At 38.7% G+C, this 8,456-nt stretch overlaps 1 long non-coding RNA gene across 1 annotated transcript in view; it reads right to left on the minus strand.

The window, feature by feature from the left end:
- LOC310645297 overlaps positions 1 to 8,192 on the minus strand; it is a 13,881-nt gene extending 5,689 nt beyond the window's left edge. The window contains exon 1 of the long non-coding RNA XR_014493467.1: positions 7,718 to 8,192. This is a non-coding gene — a long non-coding RNA (uncharacterized lncRNA). The remainder of the gene's footprint in view (positions 1 to 7,717) is intronic.
- Positions 8,193 to 8,456: the final 264 nt, after the last annotated feature.

Raw genomic sequence — 8,456 nt, forward strand, 5'->3', positions numbered from 1 at the left:
GAAAAGTTTCCTCTTGATGTCTGACCAGTTTTTGGCCAGAGTTAAATACCTTCAATTCAGGATTAATCTCATGTTGCTAGCATCCTTCTCGCATACGATCTGTTGCCTGCAATTTCTGTCTCTGAATATTGACAGCCTAAATACAGGCCAGCCAAGAATGCTAAAAGTTCAGGTCCTTCCATTACTGCTGACGAGTCCTCAGGGAATACTATTTTAACTTTCTGCTGTTTCTTCAGTTCTGAAGAGTAATGGTACACCCAGTTGCTTTTCATTCTGTTCCAGAAAAGGTATCCAAAACACAGCTTTCTGGAAAATATTACTCCCTCTCTCAGCAATCCATTCTCAGCTCTTATTTTCACAGAAGATGTTTTAGGTGTCTACCTTACATTAGAAATATTAGGGAGGGAAGGCAGGAAGGAAGGGAGGGAGGGAGGGAGGGAGGGAGGGAGAAAGAGCAAGAAGGGAGAAAGAGAAGGGGGAGAAAGAAGGAAGGGAGTTTTTTGTGCAGAAATGCTCTCCAACAGAGGTCCCCAACCCCTGCTCTGTGGACCAGTACTGGGCCGCGGCACGCCAGCAACCGGTCCGCACAAACAAAGCCCCATCCTTGGGATGCAGGCAGCACACAAAACCACGCACTCTCTGGTCCACAGAAAAACTTCTCTACCTGGTGCCCAAAAGGTTGGGGACCTCTGCTCTAGAAACCATTTAATAATTCTTCACAGAGCACCCCCAAAAAACCTACCATTAGAAGTATCCTCTCCAAAGTATTTCCAAAGCATTTAAAAACAGCAGAAGCCAAGAGCAGACCAGTCAATAACTCTATGTCAGCTCCTCAAACTATCCAAGCCAGGAAGCAGGAACTAACTCACATAGGATATAATAGCAGAATTTGGAAAGCCTGGCAGAGTATCCCTCGGCCCCTTTTATACTAATCCCTTCTTCTCTCCAAGGACTGGGTGGTTGTTTACTGAATAGTACCTGCATGCCTTTGCTAATTTATCTCCAAGCTCTTCTACAATCTGGATGATTGGTTTGGATTACAGTTACAATTCCCAGAATCCTTAGCACTACATTGAAAGCTCGGGAATCCTGTAAGCCTACCTGGCCAGTTCTAGACTGTCTACTCGTCAAGTTAGTTGATACCAGTTGACGCTAGAAAGCTTAAGATCAGATCTGAACTCTTCCTGGTGGTTCAAATCTCTGTTGAAAGTAATAAAGCTGATATTACTGTTTCATCTTTGCATTAAGCCAAGGATATTTTATAAAAACCATTCTTATTAAATCTTCACATAGATGCACGCCTGTACACTAAAACAGCATTTTAAAAAAACACACCAACTTTGCATATTCCGAGTTCTTGCCCTGTCAACAAGAAACCGCTTCACTGATTTTTCACCGGCAAAGAAAATTTGCAAGAAAGTTGCTGAGGGGCTTCTATTATTATTTGGGGGGGGGAGACATCTTTCTCTCCAATTATTTCAACAAAGGCACCTTTCAAGCTATAGAAAACGATGCCATTTTCTTCTGCCAGCTTTGTGGCGCACACTCGCATGCAGGCACGGATACACAGAGAATCACTGTGATGCTAAACATTGTCCACAATTGTTATGGAAATCCATTTCTCTGTGTGCTGTTGTCATGGCAGCTGAAGATCAAGAAAACCTATGTCCCATACAGTCATTTGTACTGATTTGGAAAACAGTGAAAAAACAGTCAAATACACCCCAGTCTCATTTCAAAAACCCAGCCTGGTTTTCAACTTACGGTTGTTGTCTGATTGTTTTAAGCACACACCCCTTTTTTTAAAGTCATTGTCTGATTTGATCTAGGCTTGCATTATGATTTCTGCTTTTTTTTTTAATGTGACATGATTTATTTTAACGGCCAAAAAATATGCTGACAGCTTCAAGATGCGCAGGGCCTACCTGCAGAAGGGAAACCGTTACGGTGTGTGTTTTGTGCGTAAATTTGAACGCTGATAGATTTTAATTTTAGCAGCCTCTCCCGCCACGTTAAAACGCTAAGTCACAAGCACAGATTAAAGGACAGGAAATTACTTTGTTGCACTGAATCTGTTCCCCAACAAGGTGGAGCTCAGATAAAAAAGCTTTTTAAAAAAACCAAATGCAATTTATTTGCGACTTAGAGGTGAATTAAAGGCCTTAGACAGAGTCTTCAGTGCCTGATACACCAAGTACATGGGTATACTTCAAATCTTTTTAGGCAGCAAAGTCTTCCAGCGGTCTCCCTCGTTTCTTCCAAAGAAAGACATTGCAATGCATACATGCCACCACCATTTTCTCTGCCTGAAGCAACTGTGGGAATAAATGAATGGAAGTTCCTAAAACGGGAGAAACCCTTTCTTGTGAGTTACACTAAATTGATGTGATTTTAGTTTTGTTAGTTGTTGTTTTTTTAAAAAAAAGTGGGTACTTATTTGTTTATCCAATACATATGCTACTTTTCAAAAGCCAGCTGTGTAAAAAGACACAGTGAAAAGAAAATAATTAAATTGCACAATGTTTCGAATAGTGGCGGCTTTGGAATTCTGTTTTTGACTTGAACGGTTAGCTCATTCATTCGTTAGATGAATTGGTGATGAAAAGCATTTTGATTGCTAATAAATCCGTCAGCTGACCCCCCTCTCTCCCCCCCACTCTCTGTGTGTTTGTGTGTATGTGTGTTTGTGTGCGCGTGTGCATTGCTCAGTTTATTCTGGAGAGGGAGCCAGTCTAAAAAGAATGCCTAAACAGAATAGAGATTTCTTGCAAAAGTCGTGCTGCTTCCATCGCTTAGTAGGCTGGCCCAGAAGTTGGTAAAAGCCAGAGAAACTCTATTTTAATTTCACTTTCTAAATGGCTGCTTCTCCCTCGTTCCCGGTAGATCTCTCTTAATGCTTTTTTTACTTATTTATTAATAATTATTCATAAAATAGAATTTACATAGTAATTATTAATAAATAACATTAATAACAGAATAACAAAGTTGGAAGGGAGCTTGGAGATCTTCTAGTCCAACGCCCCGCTCAAGCAGGAAACCCTTAATGGATGATTAATTTGATTATTCATAAAGAACATGTTACAGTGATGAGTTTTTTTAATACCATAAATTAAAAGTATTCATTCAATATGAATGCTTTCAAAAAAAATAAATTAAAAATTGCAACTTGAAGTGCCATCTAAAAAGAGGCATGCTCCTTGCTGAAAATGGGAGGGAGAATGCTTCTCCTGAAGCAATTACCGTACTGATGAATTGGCTTCTAAAAATAGAACATGCTTCTTGTTTCAAAATGAGATTTTTTCCTCCTCCTTAATCCATTGATCAGCTAAAACTCACATATTCAATTTACAAACATGATGTTAGCTTTGTCCATTTACCGGCTAAAAAACCCATATCTTTAATTTAATAAATACGGAGCTCAGCTTTCGATATTCCATCACTCCATCTCCAAACACACACATACACACCCAGTCATTTGCTACAGGAACTTCGCCATGTGGTGAACAATTATGAAATCCGGAATTCCTTGAATACACAGATGAATCATGAACGGACACAGGGAGCAAGCAACTTGCAAATTTGAGCCAACACCGGCTTCTCTCTGTGTTAAGAACCGATTCAATTCCAGGTCATCTGACCTGTCCAATCTATTGGTCAAATTGACAACAACAACAACAACAAAACAGCTTTCTGATTTGGATTCGTGACGGTATTCATATTATCAATAAGAATCTCATTAAATGAGGCATTGCTTTGTCTTCATGGAGAATGAAATGATAAATTGGCTGGGGAGGTGATTTAAGGAAGGAGGTGGCTGGCCTAAGCTGTCTCTCAGCCAGAATGAGAGAATCCAGCTTTAACAACAACAAAAAAGACAGAACTCATTCCAGCTATGAAGTCGAACCAATAAGAGAGATTGATGGTTATTCAAATGGATATCAGAAGTACATTCAGATGGTTCGTCTCTATCTCCGGGGAAAGTGTGGCGCTACCAGGAGAGAGAGAAAAATGCCTTGCACTTGTTTGAGAATAACACATCCCAAAGAGCTGAATTAAAACCAAGAGGTCATTGCAGCCTCCAATCATAATGATATGTTAATAGCATTCTAATGAGGGGATCATAAATGAACATAAAAATTGGTTTGGCGTTCGCTAGTTCAGGCCGTAACGGTTTCCAGAGGATATGTCGATGGATTCCAGTCAGCCCACTATTTAGATGAAATTGGTTTTTGGCATTGTGATCCTGGATCCTTAAAGGCCCAATAATTGGATAGTATTATCTTCTCCGTAATTCCATGCTGAATTTTTTTCTTCTCCTGCTGTATTTCTACAGAGATGACAACTTTGAGTGGTTCCATTAGGAAGGAAACCTAGAAAAGAAGGGCAGGAAAATACGCCTCAAAAGCTAAACTAAAACTCATGAAGAAGGAAGTTGTGTTGGGTTCAAGAGCTATGCTTGTCTTCCCTTGCTCTGCTTCTGACTCAGTTTGATGGAGCAGAATTTATTTGGGGCATTTGGACGAAAAAGGAAAGAGAATTTTCAAGAAAGACTCATGAGAAAAGTGTGGTTTTGGTTATTTAATTACAGGGTGACCTAAGGTTGTGGGTGTGGGTGTGAATGTAGTGAACTATAACTAAATGGGTTTTGACCCTTTCAGATATCTTTAAATAATTTTTCGGGTGGCCCTAATTGCCCAAGTCTTGGAGTAGAATGGAATGGGGAGGGAGGGGGAGACCATTTATTAAATTATTTAATAAGCTACATCCTGATTTATTCCCAGTGCTGTCAGGCATCCAGCTTCCTGCGATTCCAATCAATTCATGCACTATTCTTCATTTCATCAAATTAAAAAAAAAATCAAAACAGAGACTCACAGCCATTGTGTTTAAATAAACCAGATATATGTTGACACTAATCTTTTTAACAGCAGGGGATACTAATTTATCTAATCAATATTATAACCGGTACAGAGGGGATATGTCCACGGAGCTGTTTCAAAAAGAAATTAGTTCTGAGAACATTTGCCTAGTTACGATACATTAACACTTTCTAACCATTTGACATTTTTACCCTAGAGAGCTTGCATAGCTCCAGATGGTCACTAGATGGCAGCAAAGAGTTAGAATGTTGTCTACTCTGGGCTGCCATCTAGTGGATTTCTAGGCCTCTGCATTTTAGGCATGGTATAATTCAAAATAACCAATCATTAGGTCAATGAATAGGAACATGAGAAGATTTTTTTTTCTTTCGTTTCATTTCCTGGGTGTTGTGATGGGGCCATTTTGAAGTGTTCCTTTATAGGCCGGCTTAAGACTGCTTCAGAGCTTAAGGAAGTGTGCATTTCCTGCCTCAGAATGTTTGCTTTTACAATACACAGACAAAACTTGTAGAGTTTGGGTGGCCTTTAAATTTATAAATAATATATAAATGCCAGGACTAAAATGAATCGTGGCTGAGTTTGACGTGATGTGGGAAACTAGCCATAGTTTCCATCTTCTGTCAACATCTGAAATGCTTATAATGCAAGATAATATTTTGGACACTGGGTGGAATGTATTGCATGTCATACATTATGCATTAATTATTAAGGAATCTAATAACTCTGCTTGGGTTTTTTTTTGGGGGGGAAGGTTACTATTTTGGAACCTGCCTTACTGCGGCTGCAGTAGGAAAAAAATTTTTCCCAGTCCAACCTGCAGATGGAAGAAATTCTAACCGGTTCCAGAAAAATACATCCTGTCCCTGGACTCCTGCAATTTCCCTAATTGTTTAATATATTTGTCAACAAAACGCCGTACTTCACACCTAGGTGATACCATCTGAAATCTGTTAACCATAAAGCTCCGATTAAATCTGACCTTTAGAGGCAGGTTCCTTAAATCAAATAAAATCTCTTCAGCAGAACAAACACTCTAGCAGATGTCACCCATATGCATATTTGAGATAAACATGGTTATTGCTTTGAGGTGCCATATTACACATATTCTCAAGCTGTAACATTCCTTTTGTCCCTTATCTGCTAAAATGAATTATTAGCTTTGTTTCCACTGCATTCATATGGGCAGCCACCTGTTGCCAACAGAATAATTCATCTCAGAAGTGAATAATTCATCTCTGAAGGAGCTTCTTTCCCGTTTCAAGACGTAATAGTTCTCCATTCAACAAATTCTAAGGGACTTTTTTCTTCCTTTTTTTCTCTCTGCCACTTCCCTTTACCTTTACCTTTTTACTATAAATAATGGGCTAATGCAAATTTTAAAAGACTTACGATACAGTCCTGAATCTGAACTCTTAGAGGATCAATGATCGTCACGCTTATCCTTATGGATAATATAAGAGCCGTGGTGGCGCAGTGGTTAGAATACAGTATTGCAGGCTAACTGTGCATTCCACTGCCAGCAGTTCGATCCTGACTGGCTCAAGGTTGACTCAGCCTTCCATCTTTCTGAGGTCAGTAAAATGAGGACCCAGACTGTTGGGGGCAACAGGCTGACTTGGTAAAACCACTTAGAGGGGGCTGTAAAGGATTGTGAAGTGGTATGTAAATCTAATTGCCTTGCTCTTTCTTTTTCTTTCTTTCATTCATTCTTTCTTTCTATGCATTCATCATGGAGAAAATCTATCTATAAGGTCACTAGTTGCCAAAAATGACTTGATGACACATAATCAATTAACGTGCATACATGCTAAACACAACTACAGTCATCAAAATGTTGCTTTAGATTTTTTGCTTCTGCAACAGTCGTAACTTGAAATGGTTGCTAAACAAACAGCCCTAAGTCAAGGGTCTATTTTAAACCCTTCTAGCCAAAATACACTTATAAAGTTAGAGATCTGGAGAAAGCTCTATTTTAAAAAAATACTCATGAATAAGTCATCATATTTTTTCCCTTTCCTCTGCAGCATAAATCTATTTCATACAAGAAAATTTTAGCTTCTTAATGACATAGTCTAGCCACACCATATTATTGCACATTAGAAGTAATTTGTTTTCCAACTGTAATAGGGGAAAGTAATGCATTCAAATTAAAATTGATTTACGTTTTTTTAATTTACTCCATGTGGCTAGTGGTGGGAAGGGGACTTAGTTTTGGGGAGTATTTTTACAGGCTGAAAGGGGGGGGAAGTTCTCATTTTTAAAACAGGCAACATGATTTAGAGTTGCCTAATATGCAAATAACAATTAAATTGTCAAGTTATTTGCATAAACTGAATGCTTTTAAACTGAGCGACTCCGGAACCTCTTATTATAAACATACTCAAATCCAACCAGCAGTCAACACTGTTAAAATTATTTTTTAATCAAGAAACTTTTACCAAATGCATAGATGAATACATTATAAAAGATCCACTAATTACCGTAGTTATACATTCAAGAGTAATGTTTTATGACTTATATTTTATTCACACACCCTATGATAATTTATGTAATAGTTTAAAGAAAGGCCACAAAAACATCTATTTGCTAGTATATAATGTTAAGACAGGGGAAATAAAATATTTTGTGTTGTTGAGGGTCAGGGAATTCTAATCTAATTCTAATCTAGAATCATTTCTCTCTCTCTTACACACACACACACACACACACACACACACACACACAATCCCTCCCTCTTGGACTTCTTGGAAGAATAACAACACACGTACAGTATTTTTTTATCCTTGGTGGGAAAACTGAGCTTCTAGAGAAGACAAGAGTGGGATATTGATACTTACCTTATAGAATCAATTTTAGAAAAGTGATGGATCTAACTCCCCCTTTGGAGAGCTTGACAATTCCTGGAAGTCTTGCTTCTGGGTCCTTGATTTCTTTTACATCACTGCCATCTAGTGTCCCAGTTCAAAATGATCAAAACATTCATTTTTTGAACAGAATACAGAACAGACTTGAAAGAGACCTTGGAGGTCTTCTAATCCAGCTCATGCAAGAAGCCCTGTAACATTCTGGTCAAATGGCTGTCCAGCCTTTTGTAAAAAAAGCAGAAAAAAAAAACAACCCTCCAGTGATGAAACACCCACCACTTCCAGAGGCAAGCTGTTCCACAGATTAGTTGTTCTCACTGTCAGGAAATTTCTCCTTAGTTCTAGTATCTCTCTTTAGTGATCTTCCACCTGTTGCTCAAGTCTTCCCTTCCTTGTGCCTTTCTGGAAACATTGGGTTGGTCCTCTTGAACCAAGCGACTTTTGGGCAAAAGGATCAGTTACCTAGAGAGACAGTAGACTCTCTTTCACTAGATGTGGTTCAGTGGAGGCTATACAACTATTTGTCTGGTACGGCTTAATCTGGATTCCTACATATAGCAGGGAGTGGGACTTGAGGAACTCAATGCTTCTTTTCAAATTTAAGGTTTTATGACCCCACAGGCTTCTCCAGTTTCCCTCCATCTAAAATGGTTAAATATGATATCTAATACCCTAGAAATATGTCTGTGTATAGTTAATGAACATACATATA

The sequence above is a fragment of the Vipera ursinii genome (genome assembly GCF_947247035.1).
Source record: "Vipera ursinii genome assembly, chromosome: 10".
NCBI lineage: Eukaryota > Metazoa > Chordata > Lepidosauria > Squamata > Viperidae > Vipera > Vipera ursinii.